The sequence below is a fragment of the Lagenorhynchus albirostris genome, chromosome 1, assembly GCF_949774975.1.
Source record: "Lagenorhynchus albirostris chromosome 1, mLagAlb1.1, whole genome shotgun sequence".
NCBI classification, from domain to species: Eukaryota; Metazoa; Chordata; class Mammalia; order Artiodactyla; family Delphinidae; genus Lagenorhynchus; species Lagenorhynchus albirostris.
Genome location: NC_083095.1, coordinates 4,192,781 through 4,218,337, shown reverse-complemented (window position 1 = coordinate 4,218,337; position 25,557 = coordinate 4,192,781). Strand labels below are relative to the sequence as shown.

At 34.5% G+C, this 25,557-nt stretch overlaps 2 long non-coding RNA genes, 14 other non-coding genes and 3 pseudogenes across 16 annotated transcripts; all 19 read left to right on the top strand.

The window, feature by feature from the left end:
• Positions 1 to 358: 358 nt before the first annotated feature.
• Positions 359 to 430, top strand: LOC132505964 (small nucleolar RNA SNORD113/SNORD114 family). The gene has a single exon (XR_009535650.1). It is a non-coding gene; the product is annotated as a small nucleolar RNA SNORD113/SNORD114 family (small nucleolar RNA).
• A 1,133-nt stretch (positions 431 to 1,563) lies between these two features.
• LOC132506109 (small nucleolar RNA SNORD113/SNORD114 family) lies at positions 1,564 to 1,635 on the top strand. The gene has a single exon (XR_009535711.1). It is a non-coding gene; the product is annotated as a small nucleolar RNA SNORD113/SNORD114 family (small nucleolar RNA).
• A 1,857-nt stretch (positions 1,636 to 3,492) lies between these two features.
• Positions 3,493 to 3,568, top strand: LOC132506089 (small nucleolar RNA SNORD113/SNORD114 family; annotated as a pseudogene).
• A 1,526-nt stretch (positions 3,569 to 5,094) lies between these two features.
• On the top strand, positions 5,095 to 5,166 carry LOC132506101 (small nucleolar RNA SNORD113/SNORD114 family). Its single transcript, XR_009535709.1, has one exon. It is a non-coding gene; the product is annotated as a small nucleolar RNA SNORD113/SNORD114 family (small nucleolar RNA).
• Positions 5,167 to 5,391: 225 nt separating this feature from the next.
• LOC132506104 (small nucleolar RNA SNORD113/SNORD114 family) lies at positions 5,392 to 5,463 on the top strand. Its single transcript, XR_009535710.1, has one exon. It is a non-coding gene; the product is annotated as a small nucleolar RNA SNORD113/SNORD114 family (small nucleolar RNA).
• Positions 5,464 to 6,377: 914 nt separating this feature from the next.
• On the top strand, positions 6,378 to 6,449 carry LOC132506133 (small nucleolar RNA SNORD113/SNORD114 family). The gene has a single exon (XR_009535722.1). It is a non-coding gene; the product is annotated as a small nucleolar RNA SNORD113/SNORD114 family (small nucleolar RNA).
• Positions 6,450 to 7,285: 836 nt separating this feature from the next.
• Positions 7,286 to 7,362, top strand: LOC132506061 (small nucleolar RNA SNORD113/SNORD114 family; annotated as a pseudogene).
• Positions 7,363 to 7,856: 494 nt separating this feature from the next.
• On the top strand, positions 7,857 to 7,929 carry LOC132506186 (small nucleolar RNA SNORD113/SNORD114 family). Its single transcript, XR_009535745.1, has one exon. It is a non-coding gene; the product is annotated as a small nucleolar RNA SNORD113/SNORD114 family (small nucleolar RNA).
• Positions 7,930 to 13,243: 5,314 nt separating this feature from the next.
• On the top strand, positions 13,244 to 13,316 carry LOC132506013 (small nucleolar RNA SNORD113/SNORD114 family). Its single transcript, XR_009535675.1, has one exon. It is a non-coding gene; the product is annotated as a small nucleolar RNA SNORD113/SNORD114 family (small nucleolar RNA).
• A 472-nt stretch (positions 13,317 to 13,788) lies between these two features.
• LOC132529080 (uncharacterized) lies at positions 13,789 to 16,021 on the top strand. The gene is made up of 3 exons (XR_009543372.1): positions 13,789 to 13,874; positions 15,201 to 15,277; positions 15,982 to 16,021. It is a non-coding gene; the product is annotated as an uncharacterized LOC132529080 (long non-coding RNA).
• On the top strand, positions 15,597 to 15,672 carry LOC132506037 (small nucleolar RNA SNORD113/SNORD114 family; annotated as a pseudogene).
• Positions 16,022 to 16,694: 673 nt separating the features above from the next.
• On the top strand, positions 16,695 to 16,763 carry LOC132505991 (small nucleolar RNA SNORD113/SNORD114 family). The gene has a single exon (XR_009535668.1). It is a non-coding gene; the product is annotated as a small nucleolar RNA SNORD113/SNORD114 family (small nucleolar RNA).
• A 767-nt stretch (positions 16,764 to 17,530) lies between these two features.
• On the top strand, positions 17,531 to 17,602 carry LOC132506088 (small nucleolar RNA SNORD113/SNORD114 family). Its single transcript, XR_009535702.1, has one exon. It is a non-coding gene; the product is annotated as a small nucleolar RNA SNORD113/SNORD114 family (small nucleolar RNA).
• Positions 17,603 to 18,497: 895 nt separating this feature from the next.
• LOC132506160 (small nucleolar RNA SNORD113/SNORD114 family) lies at positions 18,498 to 18,570 on the top strand. Its single transcript, XR_009535734.1, has one exon. It is a non-coding gene; the product is annotated as a small nucleolar RNA SNORD113/SNORD114 family (small nucleolar RNA).
• A 923-nt stretch (positions 18,571 to 19,493) lies between these two features.
• LOC132505901 (small nucleolar RNA SNORD113/SNORD114 family) lies at positions 19,494 to 19,565 on the top strand. The gene has a single exon (XR_009535614.1). It is a non-coding gene; the product is annotated as a small nucleolar RNA SNORD113/SNORD114 family (small nucleolar RNA).
• Positions 19,566 to 19,684: 119 nt separating this feature from the next.
• On the top strand, positions 19,685 to 22,078 carry LOC132529074 (uncharacterized). Its single transcript, XR_009543371.1, has 3 exons — positions 19,685 to 19,763; positions 21,357 to 21,399; positions 21,963 to 22,078. It is a non-coding gene; the product is annotated as an uncharacterized LOC132529074 (long non-coding RNA).
• LOC132506043 (small nucleolar RNA SNORD113/SNORD114 family) lies at positions 20,092 to 20,166 on the top strand. Its single transcript, XR_009535687.1, has one exon. It is a non-coding gene; the product is annotated as a small nucleolar RNA SNORD113/SNORD114 family (small nucleolar RNA).
• A 21-nt stretch (positions 22,079 to 22,099) lies between the features above and the next one.
• On the top strand, positions 22,100 to 22,245 carry LOC132506329 (small nucleolar RNA SNORA79). The gene has a single exon (XR_009535784.1). It is a non-coding gene; the product is annotated as a small nucleolar RNA SNORA79 (small nucleolar RNA).
• A 1,081-nt stretch (positions 22,246 to 23,326) lies between these two features.
• On the top strand, positions 23,327 to 23,400 carry LOC132506192 (small nucleolar RNA SNORD113/SNORD114 family). The gene has a single exon (XR_009535746.1). It is a non-coding gene; the product is annotated as a small nucleolar RNA SNORD113/SNORD114 family (small nucleolar RNA).
• Positions 23,401 to 25,557: the final 2,157 nt, after the last annotated feature.

The following is a 25,557-nucleotide window of genomic DNA, read 5'->3' as shown; positions in this document are numbered from 1 at the left end:
ATAAGCTCTGTGCTTGCCTCTGAATAGTAGGAGGATGGAGATTAATGTGAGTAATAGTCGAAGTTCTTTTCTCAGTTTGTTTTTTTATTAAAGTAATTCAGTGTATGATTAAGAAATGTGGACTATAAGTAAAGAAGGCGGCTGCATCTCAGTGTTGAGTATTGGTATAAGAATCATTATATTGATTAATGAATATACGGAAAACTGAGAGTGTTAATGAGAGATGTATTAAAGTAAGAATATTCTATATACATCAAAGCTCTTCTTGTTTTTCTAATTGTACTGATAAAATTATTAGTGAATTTGTGACTTACACAATAAAGAAATAGAAATATATTTAGAAAAAAAGGGACAATATTGGATCGATGATGACTACCGGTGGCGTATGAGTCGTGTACGATGAATACGTGTCTGGAGCTCTGAAGTCCGATGCAAATGGATTCTAGTCCATTTTCCTGTTTGCAGTGACCTTATAGGCAGTGATTAGGAATACACAAAGATGTTTGTTTTGGTTATTATGACCAGGCATTTTTTTCTATTTTTGTAACTGAATCAATGAAATAGTGAATATACAGATGTGTAAAATTTAAAAAATGATGAATGTGAAGCCTTTTCCAATTATAAAAATATGTGGTTAGGCAAAAATTACTATCGTATATTAATACATTAATATTTTTTGAGGGGCTTCCCTGGCGGTCCAGTGGTTAAGAATTCGTTTTCCAATGCAGTGGGTGCGGTTTCAATCCCTGGTCGGGGAGCTAAGATCCCACATGCCTCGTGGCCAAAAGAACAAAACATAAAACAGAAGCAATATTGGAACAAATTCAGTAAAGACTTTAAAAATTGTCCACATCCAAAAAACACCCCCATAATTCTTTTTTAAAAAATTTATTGAAAAGACTTATAACCATTGGGAAAGATGTGGTATATCACCTCTTTGGCTAGGGGCGATATAGAAAATGACAGGTATTGGTTACTGACTGAGTCAGTTACAACTTTGACATGTGATTTATTAAGGGAAAAAGAAACAAATATTACCATAATTTAGTCAATGCCTCAATTACTGTGCAAATGAATAGTGTGATATTTGGATCAATGGAGAGCGTATATCTCAGTATTTTTATCACCTTGTCTGCTTGTTATTCTTCAGGATGAATGTTCCTGCTATTTCAGCTTCTGCCGTGCTCACTTGTCACACCGCCCCTGTGTCAGGAAGGAAACTAAGGTGAGCAATGGGCAAGGTTGTTGTCTTGGACTGGTGGTGCGTTTGAGGGTACTCATGGTGTTATTAAAACGTATTACATTAATCAAAAACTTACTCATAGTTCAATGATAAATATAAGAAATATTCTTTTGAATAATTGATAATGGATAGGATTGAGGTTGAAAATTGGAAGAGATGGGCCCTTAGTGGGAAATGATTCTGTAAACTGAGGTTAGGGGTATTGAAGAGTCTTATTCTTGGAATATTTAGTGAACCATATATTATTTTTATTATTACCAATTAATTAATGATTTAATCAATACAAATATAGAAATGATGGAAGAAAAGAGACTCAGTGATGGACCAATGATGATGAACGTGACGGGAAGAGTCCTGAACGATGAAAACATGTCTGAAACTCTGAGGTCCAACCCAGACCCTGGTAGTCTCTTCCTTCTGGTGAAACTGTCTCTATAGAGAGATAACAGGAATATAAATAGATCATATCTTTGTATGGATTTCACAGACTTAGATTTGTTATTATTAACGGATCTGTGTTAGAACCTTTAAGCAAATATAAATAAGTGTAAGGAAAAATAAGGTGAAGCATTGTCCAAATGTGAACGTGTTTTGTTTGGCAAAAGATACTGTTAACAAACATTGAAAACACTGCTGCCCATTAAATAAATGGGTGAAGGTCACCTCTTGGACCAAAGTTAGATAGAAATGCATCAGTAAAGACAGTTTAATTGTTCTGCCTCAGACTAAAGATTGAGTGTTTTTTCTTTTAACGGGATAAGAGAGAAAGAAAAACTAATAATACCTAACTACTGAGTAAATAAAATGCAGAAAACAAGGATCAGTGGCTATTAGGTCTCAATATTTTTATCATCTTCTGTGTTCTGTACTCCTCAGAATGAAGGCAGTAGAGATGATTTAGCATCTTCCATGGACAGGAGCTCTGGTTGCCTCTGTATAATAGGAGGATGGAGATTTATGTGAGTAACAGTTGAAATTCTCTGTTTTTTTATTAAAGTAATTTACTGTATTATTAAGAAGTGTGGAATATAAGTAAAGAAGGCAGCTACATCTCATTGTTGAGTATTGTTATACAAACTATTATATTGATTAATGCACATATGGAAAACAATGTATTAAAGAGAGATATATTTAAGTACAAATTATTCTATATACATCAAGGCTTTTCTTGTTTCTTTTTTTTGAGTTGTACTGCCAAAATTATTGGTGAATTTTTTATTTAATCAATAAAAAATAGAAATATATGTAGGAACATAGGAACAATATTGGATCAGTGATGATTTCCGGTCATCATTATGAGTGGTATATGGTGAATATACCAGTATATTCTGGAACTCTGGAGCACTGAGGAACTCTGAGGTACAATATTAAATTAATTGAGTCCATGCTCAACTCGAGAAGGCATCCTATAAACAGATGTCAAGAATAAAGGAGGGGCTTATTTGTGGTCTTTGTGTTCATGGATAGTCATTCTTTTATTGTAATTGGAAAATGCTAGAATCTGTAAATAAATATATAATTAAAAATAAAGATGAATGGAGTAAAACAATTTCCAATTACTGAAATACGTGCTGAGCCAAGAAATATTATTAATGTACCACGGACACCCTGAATTTCAATTAAAAATGAATGGTACCTGACTGTTACCACTTAGGGTAAGGATGGAGGTGCCAAGAGAAGTGATGGACAATCTTCATCATGTAGCGCAGTGTCAAGATCAAAATGGTTCGTTTTCATAAGATTTCACATATCTGCTACATTAGGGATAGCTTACATAACAATGTGAATGTGGAAGCAGGGATGAGTGGATTGTCTCCACCATTTTTATCTTCTGCTTTGTTTTATACTCTTCAGAGTGGACACACTGGACCAGAAATGAGGATTCCTCCTCGAGTGCCAGCCTAGGATGACATCTTGGTTGTAAGAGCGAGAACACCCATGTGAGCATCATCTAGTTCCTAGTCTGGGGGTGGGTGGATTCTCTAAAAGTAATGACTGTGCTAACAAAATGAGTGAAAGAAAATTAAAGGAGGGCATCTTTATCCCACTGATAAACAAGGAACTGTTGTGAAGCAAAAACCTGATAATAAATATGAGAGAGATATGATGACGTGAGAATGGTTCTAGAGACAGGTGAGTGATATCGAGGCCTCGCTGGATTTTGCAAACCCAAGAGTGCCAAAATTGGCATTAGTGAATTAACGTATGAATCAGTGAACCATATAGAATGAAGAGAAGGTCATCTTTTCTGTATCGATGACGGTAAATGCCAGCATATGAGTCATCGATGACGAATAATTACGTGTCTGGAACTCTGAGGTCCAATACACAAGAAATGTGGTCTTTCTCTTCATGCGTTTTCATTGGTTATGCTAATTGATTCAATGAAAGCATCAATCAACAAATCTGCCAATCCATGGTGTGAAAGTCTCAATCTCGGTCATCACCTTCTCTGGTACTTTTCAGAATAGAAGCTCAAGGTGATTTCAGCCTGCATTTTGATCAAGGTTCTCCTTTTCAGGTTGCTGTGGGACAGAGACCCGGGTGGGGTCCTGTCTTGGTTTGGGGAATTGGTTCAAGTGTTTTCATTGTATTCTCAAACGTGATAGATATCATCAAAAGGTTAACTATGGCCCAATGATAAATATGATATGAAACCTTATGTTGATTTATTGATAATATATAACATTGATATTTATTAATGAAAGGTATAATCTATTTTAGTATTAATTAGAGACAAGTCAGGGGTATTCGAGTGTCATGTTCTTTGTTAATCATGTATTTATTTTATTATTATCAATGAATAAGGATTTAATTGATACAAATATATAAATGAATGAACTAAAACTAGGTCTCAAATGAACCAGTGATGATTAGCAGATGAGTCATGGATGACAAATGAAAAATGTCTGGAACCTTGAGGCCTAAGACATTCCATACTCTAGTTCTTTGTTTATTTCATCCTATGGACAGACGTTATGAATGTTTAAAGTTCAAGTTCTAAGATTGAGTTTTAAAATTATTAATACATCAGTGAGAGTACCTTTAAAGATATAGATAATAGATGAAGAAGAACAGATATATTATTGTCTAATTGTGAACATAAATGGTGAGGAAAGAAATAGTAAGAGAAACTCCCAACACTGGTGCCCATTATGAAATCAGTGGATGAAAGATGTTACCTCTGTGGCTAAGATTCAGATAGACTTGAAGTATTGGAAGTCGATTTTGTTTTTCTGAGTCAGTGTCAAGTATTAGGTTTTTCTTTCTTTCAGGAGAAAACAATGTCTACATTAGAAAAAGCTATACATTCTTAAATGTCTGGGTAAACGAGACGTAGAATGCAAGAGTCAATGACAATAAATTTTCTTTCCTTTATTTTTATCATTGACTGTACTTCATATTGTTCAAAATGGACACATTCACGCTGATGAAGCATTATTCTGTGGTGATGCACCTTATGATTGCATTTCTGGGTTAGAAGCACAGAGACCAATGTGAGTAATAGTCAAATTTCTTGTCACAGTTTTGTTGATTTCTGTTTGTTTGTTTGTTTTTGTTTGTGTGTGTATTCATTGTATTGTTTGAATGTTCCATATAGAATAACAGAAGGCCAAGTGTAGCTCAGTGATAACTATTGAATTTTATGACACATTAATTGATTATGCATCAGTGAAAAACAGAATCTAATTTAAAAAAAGGGATACGTTGATGTGAGAATGATCTATGTACACAATAGGGATATCATGACTCTTCTAAGATTTTGTGAATAATAGGGTTTTTTAGTTATTGTAAGTGCATTACTGAATTAGTCAATGAACAGAATTGAGCAAAGAAAAGAGACTCAATCATGGACCAATGATGATGATCGTTTCGGGAAGAGTCCTAAACGATGAAAACATGTCTGGAACTCTGAGGTCCAATGCAGACATAAGTAGTATATTTCCTCTGATGAAACTTTTTCTGTTGAGAGGTTTCAGGAATATAAATAGATCATATTCTTGTATTAATGTGTTAAAGTAAGAATAATTCTTTATACATCAAGGCTCTCTTTGTTTTTTTAAAATTGTACTGATTAAAATTATTAGTGAATTTGTGATTTACACAATAAAGAAATAGAAATGTATGTTGAAAAAGATGGACAATATTGGTCTGATGATGACTATCCGTGGCATATGGGTTGTGTACGATGAATATGTGTCTGGAGCTCTGAGGTCTGATGCAAATGGAATCTAGTCCATTGTCCTGTTTGAAGTGACCTTATAGGCAGTGGTTAGGAATATACAAAGATCTTTGTTTCGGTTATTATTACCGTGCATTTTTTCTATTTTTATAATTGAATCAATGAAATAGTCAATATACAAATGTGTAGAATAAAAAAATGATGAAAGTGAAGCCTTTTTCAATTATAAAAATATGTGGTTAGGCAAAAGTTACTATCATATAGTAATACATTAATAAATATTGAAGAGACTGATAACCATTGAGAAAGATGTGGTATAAGGGTGTTACCTCTTTGGGTGATATAGAAAGTGACAGGTATTGGTTACTGACTGAGTCAGTTACAACTTTGACATGTGATTTATTAAGGGAAAAAGAAACAAATATTACCATAATTTAGTCAATGCCTCAATTACTGTGCAAATGAATAGTGTGATATTTGGATCAATGGAGAGCGTATCTCAGTATTTTTATCACCTTGTCTGCTTGTTATTCTTCAGGATGGATGTTCCTGCTATTTCAGCTTCTGCTGTGCTCACTTGTCACACCGCCCCTGTGTCAGGAAGGAAACTAAGGTGAGCAATGGGCAAGGTTGTTGTCTTGGACTGGTGGTGCGTTTGAGGGTACTCATGGTGTTATTAAAAAGTATTACATTAATCAAAAACTTACTCATAGTTCAATGATAAATATAAGAAATATTCTTTTGAATAATTGATAATGGATAGGATTGAGGTTGAAAATTGGAAGAGATGGGCCCTTAGTGGGAAATGATTCTGTAAACTGAGGTTAGGGGTATTGAAGAGTCTTATTTTTGGAATATTTAGTGAACCATATATTATTTTTATTATTACCAATTAATTAATGATTTAATCAATACAAATATAGAAATGATGGAAGAAAAGAGACTCAGTGATGGACCAATGATGATGATCGTGACGGGAAGAGTCCTGAACGATGAAAACATGTCTGAAACTCTGAGGTCCAGCCCAGACCATAAGTAGTCTCTTCCTTCTGGTGAAACTGTCTCTATAGAGAGATGACAGGAATATAAATAGATCATATCTTTGTATGGATTTCACAGACTTAGATTTGTTATTATTAATGGATCTCTGATAGAACCCTTAAACAAATACAAATAAACATAAGGAAAAATAGGGTGAAGCACTGTCCAAATATGAACGTATTTGGTTTAGCAAAAGACACTGTTAGTAAACACTGAAAACACTGATGCCCATTAAATAAATGGCTGAAGGTCATCTCTTTGACCAAGCTTAGATAGAAATGCATCAGTACAGACAGTTTAATTGTTCTGCCTAAGACTATAGATTAAGCTTTCTCTTTTAACAAGATAAAAAGTATATAGAGAAAGAAAAAGTAATAAATACCTAAATACTGAGTAAATGAAATGCAGAAAACAAGGATCAGTGGTTATTAGGTCTCAATATTTTTATCATCTTCCGTGTTCTGTACTCCTCAGAATGAAGGCAGTAGAGATGATTTAGCATCTTCCATGGACAGGAGCTCTGAGTAACAGTTGACGTTCTCTGTTTTTTTATTAAAGTAATTTACGGTATTATTAAGAAATGTGGAATATAAGTAAAGAAGGCAGCTACATCTCAGTGCTGAGTATGAATATATGAACCATTATATTGATTAATGTATATATGGAAAACAATGTATTATCGAGGAAGTAACAATACTTCTATGTACACCAAGGCTCTTCTTGTTTTATTTTTTGAATTGTACTGCTGAAATTATTAGTGGATTTTTGATTTAATCAATAAAGATATAGAAATGTATGTAGAAAAATAAGACAAATATTGGATCGATGATGATTTCTGGTCATCATCAATATGAGTCATATACAATGAATACATGTCTAAAACTCTGAGGTCCAGTATTGAATTAAGCTAGTCCATTCTCAACTTGAGAAGGCATCCTATAGACAGATGTCAGGAAGAGCATCTCATTTTATTATCATCTCCTCTGCTTTATATTCCTCAGAATGGACACACTGGAGCTGATTGAAACATCTTGCATGGTCACGAGCTCTCTGGTTTCATCTGTGCTGCAGGAGTATGAAGACCATGTGAGTAATAGTCAATGTTTTAGTTTCAGTGGTTTGTTTAAGGTTATTCATGTATTATTCAAAATATGAAATATAATCAAAGAAGGAAAAATGCCATGTTAGTATCAGAGTGACATGAAATGTTATGTTGATTAATCTATAAATGTATCCTTGAGGTCAGCTTTTGAAACAGAGTTAGTCTCTGGAAAAGATTTTAGAGATAGATATTGACAATATTTTAGTTTATTTTTTATTTCTGTGTATTTAGCAATGAATTTATCGATAAACAGATGTTTATGAGAATGAAAAGAAAGAGGGCTTTCATGCGCCAGTGATGATGAATGGTAGCAGATGAGTCTGGATAATGAGTAATATATGTCTAGATACTGAGGTCCAACAAAATACCTAGTGTATTTCTTGTATTTCATGTTAAGATATACCCAGTATACGTATTTGGTTCATAGATTTAGATTTATTATTATTAATGGATTAATTATAAAACCATTAAATAAATATAAATAACAGGTAAAGAAAAAAGGGTGAACTTTGTCTAAGTATAAACATGTGGCTAGACAAGAAATACTATTAATAAAATTGAAAACACTGAAACTCAGGAATAAATGGATCAAGAGCATCGCTTTGACTAAGGATCATATCAATACAGATAATTAAGAATCAATTATATTGTTGTGGGTTTGTCTCAAGTTTGCTGTTATTCATTTTGTTAAGATAAAAATATCTCCACTGTGTATTCCATGCAAATGGAAACCAAAAGAAAGCTGGAGTAGCAATTCTCATATCAGACAAAACAGACTTTAAAATAAAGACTATTACAAGAGACAAAGAAGGACACTACACAATGATCAAGGGATCAATCCAAGAAGAAGATATAACAATTGTAAATATTTATGCACCCAACATAGGAGCACCTCAATACATAAGGCAAATACTAACAGCCATAAAAGGGGAAATCAACAGTAACACATTCATAGTAGGGGACTTTAACACCCCACTTTCACCAATGGACAGATCATCCAAAATGAAAATAAATAAGGAAACACAAGCTTTAAATGATACATTAAATAAGATGGACTTAATTGGTATTTATAGGACATTCCATCCAAAAACAACAGAATACACATTGTTCTCAAGTGCTCATGGAACATTCTCCAGGATAGATCATATGTTGGGTCACAAATCAAGCCTTGGTAAACTTAAGAAAATTGAAATTGTATCAAGTATCTTTTCCGACCACAACGCTATGAGACTGGATATCAATTACAGGAAAAGATCTGTAAAAAATACAAACACACGGAGGCTAAACAATACACTACTTAATAATGAAGCGATCACTGAAGAAATCAAAGAGGAAATCAAAAAATACCTAGAAACAAATGACAATGGAGACACGATGACCCAAAACCTATGGGATGCAGCAAAAGCAGTTCTAAGAGGGAAGTTTATAGCAATACAATCCTACCTTAAGAAACAGGAAACATCTCGAATAAACAACCTAACCTTGCACCTAAAGCAATTAGAGGAAGAACAAAAAAACCCCAAAGTTAGCAGAAGGAAAGAAATCATAAAGATCAGATCAGAAATAAATGAAAAAGAAATTAAGGAAATGATAGCAAAGATCAGTAAAACTAAGAGCTGGTTCTTTGAGAAGATAAACAAAATTGATAAACCATTAGCCAGACTCATCAAGAAAAAAAGGGAGAAGACTCAAATCAACAGAATTAGAAATGAAAAAGGAGAAGTAACAACTGACACTGCAGAAATACAAAAGATCATGAGAGATTACTACAAGCAACTCTATGCCAATAAAATGGACCACCTGGAAGAAATGGACAAATTCTTAGAAATGCACAATCTGCCAAGACTGAATCAGGAAAAAATAGAAAATATGAACAGACCAATCACAAGCAGTGAAATTGAAACTGTGATTAAAAATCTTCCAACAAACAAAAGCCCAGAACCAGATGGCTTAACAGGCTAATTCTTTCAAACATTTAGAGAAGAGCTGACACCTATCCTTCTCAAACTCTTCCAAAATACAGCAGAGGGAGGAACACTCCCACACCCATTCTACGAGACCACCATCACCCTGATACCAAAACCAGACAAGGATGTCACAAAGAAAGAAAACTACAGGCCAATATCACTGATGAACACTGATGCAAAAATCCTCAACAAAATACTAGCAAACAGAATCCAACAGCACATTAAAAGGATCATACACCATGATCAAGTGGGGTTTAACCCAGGAATGCAAGGATTCTTCAATATATGCAAATCAATCAATGTGATACACCATATTAACAAATTGAAGGAGAAAAACCATATGGTCATCTCAATAGATGCAGAGAAAGCTTTCGACAAAATTCAACACCCATTTATGGTAAAAACCCTCCAGAAAGTAGGCATAGAGGGAACTTTCCTCAACATAATAAAGACCATATATGACAAACCCACAGCCAACATCGTCCTCAATGGTGAAAAACTGAAAGCATTTCCACTAAGATCAGGAACAAGACAAGGTTGCCCACTCTCACCACTCTTATTCAACATAGTTTTGGAAGTTTTAGCCACAGCAATCAGAGAAGAAAAGGAAATAAAAGGAATCCAAATCGGAAAAGAAGAAGTAAAGCTGTCACTGTTTGCAGATGACATGATACTATACATAGAGAATCCTAAAGATGCCACCAGAAAACTACTAGAGCTAATGAATGAATTTGGTAAAGTAGCAGGATACAAAATTAATGCACAGAAATCTCTGGCATTCCTATACACTAATGATGAAAAATCTGAAAGTGAAATCAAGAAAACATTCCCATTTACCATTGCAACAAAAAGAATAAAATATCTAGAAATAAACCTACCTAAGGAGACAAAAAACCTGTATGCAGAAAATTATAAGACACTGATGAAAGAAATTAAAGATGATACAAATAGATGGAGAGATATACCATGTTCTTGGAATGGAAGAATCAACATTGTGAAAATGACTCTACTACCCAAAGCAATCTACAGATTCAATGCAATCCCTATCAAACTACCACTGGCATTTTTCACAGAACTAGAACAAAAAATTTCACAATTTGTATGGAAACACAAAAGACCCCGAATAGCCAAAGCAATCTTGAGAACGAAAAACGGAGCTGGAGGAATCAGGCTCCCTGACTTCAGACTATACTACAAAGCTACAGTAATCAAGACAGTATGGTACTTCCACAAAAACAGAAATATAGATCAATGGAACAGGATAGAAAGCCCAGAGATAAACCCACGCACATATGGTCACCGTATCTTTGATAAAGGAGGCAGGAATGCACAGTGGAGAAAGGACAGCCTCTTCAATAAGTGGTGCTGGGAAAACTGGACAGGTACATGTAAAAGTATGAGATTAGATCACTCCCTAACACTGTACACAAAAATAAGCTCAAAATGGATTAAAGACCTAAATGTAAGGCCAGAAACTATCAAACTCTTAGAAGAAAATGTAGAACACTCTATGACATAAATCACAGCAAGATCCTTTTTGACCCACCTCCTAGAGAAATGGAAATAAAAACAAAAATAAACAAATGGGACCTAATGAAACTTCAAAGTTTTTGCACAGCAAAGGAAACCATAAACAAGACCAAAAGATAACCCTCAGAATGGGAGAAAATATTTGCAAACGAAGCAACTGACAAAGATTAATCTCCAAAATTTACAAGCAGCTCATGCAGCTCAATATCAAAAAAAGAACAACCCAATCCAAAACTGGGCAGAAGACCTAAATAGACATTTCTCCAAAGAAGATATATAGACTGCCAACAAACACATGAAAGAATGCTCAACATAATTAATCATTAGAGAAATGCAAATCAAAACTACAGTGAGATATCATCTCGCACCAGTCAGAATGGCCATCATCAAAAAATCTAGAAACAATAAATGCTGGAGAGGGTGTGGAGAAAAGGAAACACTCTTGCACTGCTGGTGGGAATGTGAATTGGTACAGCCACTATGGAGAACAGTATGGAGGTTCCTTAAAAAACTAAAAATAGAACTACCATATGACCCAGCAATCCCACTACTGGGCATATACCCTGAGAAAACCATAATTCAAAAAGAGTCATGTACCAAAATGTTCATTGCAGCTCTATTTACAATAGCCAGGAAATGGAAGCAACCTAAGTGCCCATCATCGGATGAATGGATAAAGAAGATGTGGCACATATATACAATGGAATATTACTCAGCCATAAAAAGAAACGAAATTGAGCTATTTGTAATGAGGTGGATGGGCCTAGAGTCTGTCATACAGAGTGAAGTAAGTCAGAAAGAGAAAAACAAATACCCTATGCTAACACATATATATGGAATATAAGAAAAAAAAAAAAAAGGTCATGAAGAACCTAGGGGTAAGACAGGAATAAAGACACAGACCAAAAAAAAAAAAAACAAAGACACAGATCTACTAGAGAATGGACTTGATATGGGGAGGGGGAAGGGTAAGCTGTGACAAAGTGAGAGAGTAGCATGGACATATATACACTACCAAACGTAAAATAGATAGCTAGTGGGAAGCAGCCGCATAGCACAGGGAGATCAGCTTGGTGCTTTGTGACCACCTAGAGGGTTGGGATAGGGAGGGTGGGAGGGAGGGAGACGCAAGAGGGAAGAGATAGGGGAACATATGTATATGTATAACTGATTCACTTTGTTATAAATCAGAAACTAACACACCATTGTAAAGCATTGTAAAGCAATAAAGATGTAAAAAAAAAAAAAAATGCTGAGTAGCCAGGAGCCACCGGGAGGTGGGAGAAATGGGAGATGTTAGTCAAAGGGTACACATTTCCATTACACAATGAATAATATCTAGGGATGTAATGCACACCTTCGTGGCTATGGTTAATAATACTCTATTGTGTTCTTGGAATTTGCAAATAGAGTAAGTCTTAAGTGTTCTCATCACACACAAAGTCAACTATGTGAGGTGATGGGTGTGTTCATTAACATGATTTTATTGATTATTTCACAATCTGTATGTGTGTTAAATAATGTTGAATAGCTTTAAACATCATTTTGTACAATTTAAACATGAACAATTTTTATTTGTCCATCTTAGCTCAATAAAGCCGTAAATTTAAAAAACAAAAACAAACAAACAAACAAATATCTCCCTTGTGAATAATTTATAAATACCTAAATGCATGAGTAAATGAAATGTGGATATCAAGGATCAATGGGGATTATACTTAAATGTTTTTTTATCATCGACTTCTTTGTACTTTGCAGAATGGAAACACTTGAGCTGATTTAAGCAGTGTACCGTGATGGTGACCTCTGTGATTGCATCTCTGTGTTAGGAGAACAGACACCTAACACAGACACCTAATGTGAGTAATAGTCAAAGTCTTGTATGGATTCAGTGATTCCTTTCAGGGTATTTAGTGTGTTATTGAATAGTACCATATATAATAAGAATGGCCAACTGTAGCCCAGTGATAAATACTGAATTAATACGTAACATAAAAACAAAGGATATAAACAAAGAGATATACTGATGTGTAAATAATTCTATTATATATACAGAATAGGGATTTCAGGGCTTTTCTGGCTTTTTGCGAATAATTGAGTTTTAAAATTATTATTAGTGAATTAATGAATTAGTCAATAAACACTGTAGAAATGAATGAAGAAAATAGGTACAACATTGGATCCATGATGACTGTTCGGTGCGTTATGAGTTGTGTATGATGAATACGCGTCTGGAACTCTGAGGTCCAATGCAAATGGATTCTGGCCCATTGCCCCTATTTCAGGTGATCCTATAGACACATGTCAGGAGTATACAAGGATCTTGTTTTATGTTCATTCATTTTCTTTTTATAATGGGATCAATCAAATAATAAATAGATAAATAAAGATGAAGGTGGTGGAACTTTCTCCAATTATAGAAATATGTGGTTAGACAAGAAATACTATCAATATATATTAAAAACAAATGTATGTTGGAAACATATGGTACAAGGGGGTTATTCTTTGACTAAGGATGAGATAGTTATTGATAAGTCAAATTTTCATGTTCACTGTCATTGTCAAGATCGATATTGTTCATTTACTCAGGAGAAAATAAAATACAAATGATCCCAATTCACTACCTACCTAAATGACTGACTGAATGAAATGTGCAATTCAAGGACTAATGAAAATATCTTAACCTCTTTTTTTATCTTCTACTTTGTCTTGTGCTCCTTAGAATCGTTGCAATGGGCTGACTTAAGTGTTCCACCGACGTCACGAATCCTGTGGTTTCATCTATGTGTTAAGAGCTTGGAGAGCAAAGTGAGTAATAGTCAGAATTATTTTCTTGGTTTTGTGGTTTTGTTTTTTATAAGATTTTCACTGCATTCTTAAAACCTGTGAGGGACTTCCCTGGTGGTCCAGTGGTTAAAACTTCGCCTTCTATTGCAGGGGGTGTGGGTTCGATCCCTGGTCAGGGAGCTGAGATCCCACATGCTGCGGGGCCAAAAAACCAAAACATAAAACAGAAACAATATTGTAACAAATTCAATAAGGACTTTTAAAATGGTCCACATCAAAAAATCTTTAAAAAAAAATGTGAAATATAATTGATGATTGTCGACCATGGCTAAACAGTAAAAGTAGGGTTAATATGAAGCATTAATAAATTTATATAGGATTCATATTAATGAATCTATATAGGAAACTTTGAGGTCAATTAATGACAGTTTCTGTGGGAAGTAATTCTATAGACAAATGAAAGAGCCAAGGACCTTGTTTGTTTTAAGTTTTTGTGACCGTGAAGCATTTATTTTATTATTATTAGTGAATTGATGAATTAATCAATAAAAAGTGTTGACGTGAATGAAGGTAATGAGGACCAAGTCTGCATAAACAATGATGACTTGTGGTATGAGTCTTTGATGAGGAACACTACGGGTCTGGAGTTCTGAGGCCCAACACAAAACAAACCTAACATTCTCCCCTCTTTTTTTTTTTTTTTTTTTTTTTTTTTTTGCGGTACGCGGGCCACTGTCGTGGCCTCTCCCGTTGCGGAGCACAGGCTCCGGACGCGCAGGCTCAGCGGCCATGGCTCACGGGCCCAGCCGTTCCACGGCATGTGGGATCTTCCTGGACCGGGGCACGAACCCGTGTCCCTTCCTTGGGCAGGCGGACTCTCAACCACTGCGCCACCAGGGAAGCCCTCTCCCCTCTTTTGAAGTGATCCTGTAGGGAGATGCCAGGCATATATGAGGATCATGTTCTTAGTCTTAGTGTACAGAAATACCTAAAAGTATTATTATTAAGAAATCAATGGCAGGATAAGTAAATAAATAGGTAAGTAAATAAATATGAAGAGCAGAAACACTGTTCATTGTTAAAAGGTATTATGAAGAAATCTGATGATGTAAATTGGGACGGAAAATAAAATGATCAAGTGTATATGTCTTTGAGAATAATAGTGATAATTGTCATTTACTGATTCAGTTACAACTTTGACATTTGATTTCTTAAGAGCAAAATAAATAAATCTTACCATAAATTAATAAATGCCTAAATGACTATGCAGATGAGTGGTGGAAACTTTAAATCAGTGGAGAGAAAGTCTCAACATTTTTATCATCTTGTCTGCTTCGTCCTCTTCAGAACAGATGCTGGAGATGACTTCAGCTCCTGTTGTCATCAAGATTGTCTGCTGCTTCCTTGTGTGGAAAGAGACCAAGGTGAGTAATGGTCCACACTGTTGTCTTGGATTGGGTCATGTGTTTAAGGGTATTTACAATATTATTAAAAAGTATTAAATTCATTAAAATATTCCTAATGATAAATAGGATATGAAACATTATGTTGATTAATCAATAATGTGCAGGATTGAGGTCTATTAATGAAAAAGGTATAGTCTGTGTGGAAAATGATTCTGTAAACCAGTGTTAGGAATCTTGTCCTAGAGTTTTTATGAACCATGTATTATTTTTATTCTTATCAATGAATTCATAATTTAATCAGTACAAACATACAAATGAAGAGAAACAGACCAAATCATGGACCAGTGGTGATGTCTGATGGCATAGGAGTCATGGACGATGAAACAATTTGTGTCTGAAACTCGGAGGTCCAACACAGAACAAAATTAACCTGTTCCTCTGTTGAAATTGTTTCTATAAAGAGATGTGAAACATATACAAAGATCATATTCTTGTATTCATTTCATAACTTAGATTTGTTACTATTATGGAATTACTATAGAATCATTAGACATATATAAATACATACACTAAAAACAATAGGGTGAAGCATTGTCCAATTATGAATGTATGTTGCATGGCAAAAGATATTAATAAAATTGAAAACATTGATACCTATTCAGAAAAGGTGATTAAGTCTCATTTTTTTAATTGTCTGCTCCATGTTGTACTTCTCAGTACAGATGCCCTCGAGGTGCTTTCAGCATCTTCCACCCTCATGAGCTCTACGGTTGCCTGTATATACTAGGAAGACAGAGATTAATGTGAGTAATAGTGAGGTTACTCTCTTGGTTTCAGTGTTGTTGTTTTTTTAAGCGATTCATTTAAAAGTGCAAAATAAGGGGCTTCCTTGGTGGCTCAGTGGTTGAGAATCTGCCTGCTAATGCAGGGGACACGGGTTCCAACCCTGGTCTGGGAAGATCCCACAGGCCACGGAGCAACTAGGCCCGTGAGCCACAGCTACTGAGCCTGCATGTCTGGAACCTGTGCTCTGCAACGAGAGGTCGTGATAGTGCGAGGCCCGCACACCACGATGAAGAGTGGCCCCCGCTTGCCACAACTAGAGAAAGCCCTCACACAGAAACAAAGACCCAACACAGCCAAAAATAAATAAATTAATTAATTAATTTTAAAAAAAGTGCAAAATAGATTTAGAGAATGCAACTCTATCTCAGTGATAAATATGGGATAAAGTTATCATATCAATGTATATATGAAAAACTGAGGATAATTAGTGAGAGATATACTGTTGTGAGAATAATTCCATATATAGATTCGGGACACAAAAAGTATTCTTGAGTTTTTGTGAATCATAACATTTAAAAATGATTATTAATGAGGTAATGATTTAATCAACAAACCTATAGAAATTAATGAAAAAAAGGAGGGGCAATATTGGATCAGTGATGACCACTGGTGGCGTATGAGTCATATATGATGAATGTGTGTCTGGAACGTGGTCCAACCTGAAAAAAATCTAGTTCATTATCTCTGTTTGAATTGACGCTTTAAACTAATGGCAGGAATGTATGAGGAAAAATAATATTATAATTTGGAATGGACAGTAAACGTACCGTGTGTATTTTGCCAAGTGTGTTTTGTCTTTGACAAAAGGACAATAACAGAACCTTGTAAGTAAGAGTCAGTTATTGTTGAGTCAGTTTCCAGTTTGACAATTTGATTTATTAAGAAGAAATATATTAACCTATTTTAATAAATACCTCAACAACTATATAAATGAACGGTGTAATCTATAGATCAATGGATAGAATGTCTTATTTTTTTAATCATCTGCTCCTCATTTTGCTCCTCAGAATGGACCCACTCGAGCTTATTTAAAGGTTCTTCCAAAGTCACAAGCTGTATGGTTGCATCTTTGTATTAGGAGTGTGGAGAACAGCATAATAGTCAAAGTTCTTGACTTGGTTTGAGTGTTTTTTTTAAAAACAACTATTCACTGTATTATTAAAAAGTATTGAATATAATCAAAGAAAACCAACCATACTGATGCTTAATATCAGATTAATATGAAGCATTACATTGATTAATCCATAAATGGAACATTGAGTTCAGTTAATTGAAAGAGATGATTGAAATGAATGAGTCTATAGGTGGATGTTATGAGATATTCAAGAATGTTATTCTTGTCTTTTTTTGGTGATTTACATGTATTTCCTTATTAGTGAATTAGTAAACAAATATTGGTGACATAAAGAGAACGTTGGCCAATCATGGTCTAATGATGATGACTAGTGTATGAGTCATATACGATGAATTCTACGTGTCCAGAAGTCTGAGGATCAACACAAAGGGACTCTGTCTATTCATCATATTTTAAGCGACTATAGATAGATTTCAGGATTATACAGTGATCTTTTTCTTGGTCTTTGTGCTCATGAATTTTAAAAATATAATTATAAAAGAATCCATGGCAGAATAAATTAACAAATGTGTAAATGAATAAAGGTGAAGAGGGGTGAAGCATTGTTAATTAATAAAATATTTAGTCAGCAAAATGAATATTAATATATACTGGAATAGATAATAAGATGGACCAAATATATTATGTCTTGAACTAAATAAGCATGATATTGACAGGGATAAGTAGTAGCCAGTTATTGCCCTGAGTCAGTTGCATGTTTGATATTTATTGTATTGAAAGAAAAATAAAAATTACCGTGAATTAATAAACACTTAAATGACTATGTACATGGAGGATGGAAATTGTGGATAAATGGAGAGAAGAGAATATCTCAACTTTTTTTTATCATTATGTCTGCTTGGTACTCTTCAGAATGGATGCACTGAGCTGATTTTAGGTTCTGTCGTGATCAAGATTATGTTGCCTCTGTGTCAGGAAAGAGAATGGATGAGTAGTAGTAGTCAGAGATCTTATTTTGGTTTCAGTAATTTGTTTGAATATTCCTGGCATTATTAAAAAGTACTAAATATAATGAAAAATTATCCATAATAGATAATAAGAGATGTCATAGGAATCATTGTGTTGACTAATCAATGTTGAAGTCACTTAATGAAAAAATATAGTGTATATGGGAAAAGATTCTGTAGACAGACTTCAGGAATATTTAAGGATCTTGTTCGTGTGTTTTCTTAAATAATTTGATTTTTGTTAAAATCCATGAATGAATTATTTAATTGATACCAATGTAAAACAAATGAAGAAAACGAGGGTCTAATGTGGACCATTAATGATGTCTGGGGCATGTGAGTCACGGATGATGAGTAGTATGTGTGTGGAACTTGGGGTCAACCTGAGATCTAGTCTATTCCCTCTGTTTGAGATGATCCTATAGACAGATGTCAGCAATATACAAATATCGTGTTCTTATTTAGATCCATAGATTTAGATTTGCTATTACTAATGAATCAATGATAGAACCATTAAGCAAACATAAATAAATAGATAAAGAAGAGGAGGGTGAAGCATTTTTCAACATGAACATATGTGGTGACACAAAAAATATTGCTCATAAAGGTTTTCATGTTAATATTGAAACGTTGTTCCTTAAGAAATAAATGATTCAAGAATGTTACCTCTTTGGTTTAGGATCATCTGGACACTGTTTTGTAAGAATCAGTTTTTTGATCTGGATCAGTTCCAAGTTTAAGGTTAGTCCTTTTTTGTTAAGGAAAAATGTATATTTATGCAAAATTAATAAATACCTCAATGAGTAACTGAAATGCAGAAATCAAGGATCAATGGAGATGAGGTCTGAGTTTTTTTGATTTCTTTGTCCTGCTTTGTACTCTCCAGAATGAATGCACTTGAGCTGATTTAAGCATCTTCCATTGTCAGGAGCTTTCTGGTTACATCTGTGTTTGGAGCATGAAGACCATGTGAGTAATAGTCAAAGTTCTTGTCTTGGTTTGGTTGGTTTGTTTAAGAGTATCCAAAATATTATTAAAAAGTGTGAAAAATGATCAAAGATGGTCAACTCTAGACTAGCAATAAATATGAGATTGATATGATGCACTGTATTGTTTATGGAATGTTTGTAAAACTGAGGATATAGTGAAATATATATTGATGTGAGAATTATTCTGTGTACAGATTATGTATGTAAAAACTCTTCTTGGGTTTTTGTGAATCATAGTGATTTAAAATTGTTATGAGTGAATTAGTGATTTGATCAATAAACACATAGAAATGAACGAAGAAAAAGAGGGGCAATACTGGATTGATGATGACTACTGGTGGCGTATGAGTCGTACATGATGAATACGTGTCTGGAACTCTGAGGTCCAACCGGAAAGAATTACCATAAACTAATAAATATTAAATAACTGAGTCCATGAAAGGTGGAACGCAAACAATCAATGCATAGAAGGTCTCAAACTTTACTTTTTGTTATTTTTTCTACTCCTCAGAACGGTCACTCCTGCACTGATTTTAGCATTCTACTGTGGCCTCAAACTCAGTTGTCTTAGGAACATGGAGACCAGTGTGAGTAATAGTCAAAGTCCTTGTCTTGGTTTGGGTGGTTTATGGTGGTCAATGCATTATTAAGAAATAGGAAATATAATCAGAGCAGGGCAACCATAGTCCAATAATGGACATGGAAACATGTTGAGGTATCCATGTATGAAACACTGAGGTCAATTCAAGAAACAGATCTGGTGTCTAGGAAATGATTTTATAGATCTACATTAGGGATATCAAGTTTCTTATTTTGGGTTTTTTCTGATTCATGTATATTTCTTTATTTGTAAGTCGTAACTTAATAAATAAAATCAAGAGGCAAAGTATAAATGAAGAAAAAAGATTCTGTGCTTGGACCTTTGCTAACAACTGGTGATGTCTGAGTCAAGGATGTTGAATAATATGTGTCGGGACATCTGAGGTCCACCACAAGAAGAATCTAGTCTATGTCTGTATTGGAAATGATCTTATAGACAGTTGTTTCGAATATTGTTATCCTGTTTTTGCGCTTTTGTGGGTCAAGGGTAATGATTATATTAGTATAAGTGAATTAATGCATGGAGGTTTAAAAAATAGGAATAAGTGAATAAAAACATGGCCAGTCCTGGACTAACTATCGCAGATGTGATGAAACAAGTGTCAGTACTAATCTATTTTTGAGGAGTTGGGATTCATGTTCCTTATCTCTCAGAAGCAGCACGTACAGACAGATGCATGAATTGTCAATGTTCTCATTCTGGGATGTCTTTGGTCTACTGGTTGTTTGTTTTATTACTAATTCGGAAACATGTTTATAAAATTAAATAAAAGATTAAGTGCCGTTTAAATTAAAGAAGGCCAGTGATAAAAGTTTGTTAGGCAGCATGAGCTATTGTGCTCACTGAATTCCATTGCAGAGTTACCCAGTCTGTTTTCAGCTTGCTAATGAGCAGCAAACTGCGCAAGTATTACTATTATTCATGCTATTGCATTTGAGCGTGTGCAGTTTTATCATTACAGTGAATAAATGGATAAGTTAATAACAATCACTAGCTCAAAGGGACAAAGTGTGGGCCAGTAATGAGCGTGTCTTGAAATAATTATGATTTAACCAGTTCCATTCAGTTGATGTCCCTCTTAGGGCAGAAATTCTGCTAGTTTGGGTAAGAAGAACATTGATACATACAGTAGCATTTCTGTTCAGGGTTTTGGAGGTTTTAAACGTTCCATTTCTTTAAAAAGAATGAATAGTTTCCGAATTAATTTATGAATAAATAAAGTAGGATTTAATATTGTTCATTGGTATGAAATTACCTTGGAACAAGGGCTGAGATGAATCTAATTCTGCACAAGTAAGGCTCAGAGATTCAGGTGGTTGTATGTATGTGTGGATGCTCACAGATGCTCCTGTCCCTGATTCAGGTACTGGATTCAAAGGTATCCCTTTTTTATGTAAACTTTATCATTGAATTAATTAAATTAAAAGAGGGGTTACTTTTTTGCCAATTGTAGCAAGTAACATGGCCCAAAGTTTTAAGGTTAATCTCAACCTGCTCACCCTGCATCCATTAGCGTATTAGAGCAAAGTTAAGATCTAGGCTGTTTCATTCTTTTTAACATTTGCTTTCTACTCCCCAGAATATCTTCTCATGGTTAAACGTCATGGCTGGGGAGTCTCTGGGTAAGAAGCCTATAGGCCCGTATACGTGGTACACAAAGTTCTCATCCTTGGGTGGGTAGTTTGCTCATGGGTGTTCGCTGTATTACAAAAAATGGATAAATGCCTATATACGTACACAAAAATTTATAAGACCAGAGATGAGAATGAATTATACATCAAGGATTAGTATGTAACCAGTCAGTACAACTGTTGAACTATATATTTTTAAATATCATCCTAGGACACAGGTTCATTAATAAACAAACAAATCAGAGGTGTTACCTGTTTGGGATGAAGGTCATTTAGACAGAGAATGGTCATAGTCAATGTTCTTGGTCTAGAGCAGTGGTGAGTTCTAGTTTATTTAATTAAGAGAAACAGAAATAAATAATGAAATGAATTAATACCTAAATAGCAAGTCAATCAAGTGGAAAACACGAATCAGTGGAGAGAATTTTGCATATTTGCCTTTTTGGCCAAAAGATATTCTGTCCTATTTTATTTAACATTTTTAAAGTTATAAAAGAGTCCGTATTCATTTCCTCCCCCGCCCTTTTTTGTGCTCTTTGCTTTGTGCTTCACAGAATGGACATGAGTGGATAATCATTTTGTAATTATCAAGACCTTCATGGTTCAATGTGAGTAATGGTCAAGTTCTTGTCTTTGTTGGGATAACTTATTTAGAATATTCAGTGTATGATTTAAAAGTATGGAATACATTTGATGGCTGTTTCTCTCACTACTTTACGTCTTGGGTAGTGGGATTTTAGTCCATCATATAGCAAGCTGATCTGTTTTCACTCAGAGCACCATGCGGATGGATTGTCTGTCCGATAGTGACTCCTGATTTTTGCAGATCGAACAATTGAAAAAAAGAAAGTATGGACTATAATCAAAGAAGGCCACATAAGGACCAATGATAAGATTGTGTCGTAAACCAAGGTTCGTGAAGAATCTGATTCAGCACAACAGACACCTTTTAAAAAATGAAGTTCTACAAACGTATGAACACCAAGGAGGGTAAGGGGGTTGTGGGATGAATTGGGAGATTGGGATTGCCATCTATACACTAATATGTATAAAATAGATTACTCATGAGAAGCTGCTGTGTAGCACAGGGAATTCTACCTCACTTCGCTGTATGGTAGAAACTAACACAACATTGTAAAAGAGCTATACCCCAATTTAAAAAAAAAAAGAAGTTCTGACTTCTTAGCTCTGTGGGTAAGGGACCTAGAGTCTCTTGTCTGCAACACTCATAGTTCTTCTTATATTGGGTGTTCATTTACAGGTGCTTATTGTGTTATTAAAATGAGTAACTGAATACATTAATTAATAAAATGGAGGTCCATTCATGAAGCAGAGATAAGAATGTGGCATAAATCATTGTTTACAATTAACTGTTGTCATGGTTACCTCAGGTTCACTAAATTAAAACCCCAATCCAGGCCTTCTCACTTGTCAGCCTCTTACATTCCACAGGATGGATGAACTATAACTAATTAAATTATTCTCCAATCATGAAGATATTTGCCTAATCCCTCCGGGGGAGGACCATATCTTGCCATGTAAGTAATAAAGTTCTTGGTTTGGGTGGTTAGCTCATGGGTTTCCGTTGTATCATTTAAAAAGAATAAATGTAATTAAAATTAAATGCCATGCATAGACCTACAATGAGAATGTGTTATGAGCCAAAGTTTATGATTAATGCAATTTAGCACAAATGAAGTACAAGAAAAAAACTTAACTTTTCCCATTCATTTCAAAACTGAAATGTCCCATTTTATGTTTGTCCCATTGATTATTTAAACATCCCCCTCTTGATAAAGATCTAGGCTGTTACTCATTTAGGAAGTCAGTACTCTAGTTGTTGAGTAGGACAACAGTTTCATGGTTGTTCATTGTAACATCTAAAAATTGTTCAAATTAAATGCAGAAGGGCCACACCTGGACCAATGATGTGAATGGAATGCATCTGAATAAAAATTATGATCAATCATTTTTTGAACCACTGAGGTCCATGGCAAAAAGAGAACTAGAGTATGACTTTTTTGGGAATGATCTCAGGAAAGTTTGAGAATCTAGTTCATAGACATTGGTTTTATACTATTAGTGAATAAATGAATGGATCAATAAACAAATACATTCAAAAGAAAAGAAAGAGAGGTCAAAACACGGACCAATTTTTAGGATGTGTTATAAAATAAGGAATATAATTACTTCAGTTCTGAAATATGTTGGCCCAATAAGAAAACATATACATAAAGTTGTTACCACTTTGTGTAGGAAGCAGCTAGAAAGAGGTATTTAATAATCAATGTTCAGCTTTTAGTCTGAAGTGGGTTACTAGATGTTTGATTCATGAAGGAAACAAAATTAGGATTAAACAAATGGTTAACTAAATGAAAGAGTGCAAAATAGGAACCAATGATCAGTGCATGTTATTCTTTTTTCCATCTGCTTTGTGCCCCAGAATGGCCACACCTTGGTTGTTTTAGTCATTATTTCATGATGAAGATCTTGACTGTTACCTATGTGGCCAAGGAGAGTATAGATCAGGGTAAGTAAGAGATTAAGTTTTTATTCTTGGTTTGGTCATTTTGTTTATGGATGATGACTATATTCTTTAAAAAGAATAGATGACTTCATGTAACTGTAGAACAAATCAAAGAAGATTATGCAGGGACCAATGACAAGACTTTGTCTGACAAGGATCGTGGTTAATTCATTTTGCAAAACCAAAAAAAAAAAAAAAGATTTCTGTTAAAAAATAGATTTAGACTGCTACCTCTTAGAGTAAGAAGAGCATAGATGAATTCTAGGCTTAGTCAAAGATCTTGTTCTTGGGTTGGTTGTGTTTTCCTTGGGTAATAAATAATTGAACAAATTAAAGATAAATATGCTAGTAAAATCACAATGGCCACTCATGACCAATGATGTGATTATTCATGAAACAAGGATTTGTTTAACCCAAGTCAGCTATTGTACCACTCTGTTTAAGGAGTTTATAGGGAGACGTAATAGTCAAAGTTTACCCTCTTGTTTGGAAGTGGATTCTTTGCTGTTGACTTTACTTTTGAAAATGAGTACCTGACTAAATTAATAAATAAGAGAAAATCCATATATAAAGAAAATTAAAATGACCAAGAGTACTTCAATGATAACATTTTATGAAACAAGAATTATGAGGGGCCCAATTTTGCTTCGCTGAGATCCATTTAACCAAAAAGATTTAATCTGTTACCTCTGTTTATAAGGGGGACATAGATATTAAAATATTTGTTGTTGTATTTTAGTGGGTTCTTGGGTGTTACTATTATCATTATTATTATTGTTTAGTAAATCAATCTATGAAAAAGTAAATTAGAAGAGGGCCAGTGATGGAAATGTGTTTTGAAACAAGGGTTATGATTATTACAGTTCTGCACCACTGACATTTATAAAAATAAAACACTTTTTAAAATGTTTGTTTTAATAGTACGTAGTGTGCAGTTCTTGTTGTACTGAACTAATTTGGATATTTTTGCATGCTGCTTATCTGGATTTTTTTTTTTACCCTATCTCAGGAACAAATACTAATGACCTGATTGGAGGTGATGGCAGGAGGTCCCTGTACCCCATATTTTAAAATTTTCTGGCACTTGGTATCTGAGAGAGTGCAAGAATAACTGATACTAAGGTACTAATTTCAGCTCAACAAGTATTGATCCAGATCTGTGTCAGGCTCTGTATTGGTCATGGCATTCATATCTAAATCTGATCTAGTTCCAGCAATCAAGTAGCTCTTTGGGATTAGGTGGAGACCTACTGATAAATATAATAATTCAATATAAATAGGGCAAGTAGATGGGCTTTCCAGAAGCACAGATGGCAGGACTTCAGCTCAGTCTAAAGTATCAGATGCTTTATAAAAGAGAAGATGCCTGTGCCAATGACCACCTCCCTGGGCTGTAAGGTCCAGGGCGTTAGGACTCACACTCCTCCTACGCACTGCACAAAGAACACATGTAATACAATTGTTGGATGAGTCATTGAATAACAGGTGAATGAAATAATGAATGAATGAAGCAGCGAGTAAGTGAATGAGTCTTTTTTAAAATAAATTTATTTATTTAATTTTATTTATTTTATTTTTGGCTGTGTTGGGTCTTTGTTGCTGCCTGCCGGCTTTCTCTAGTT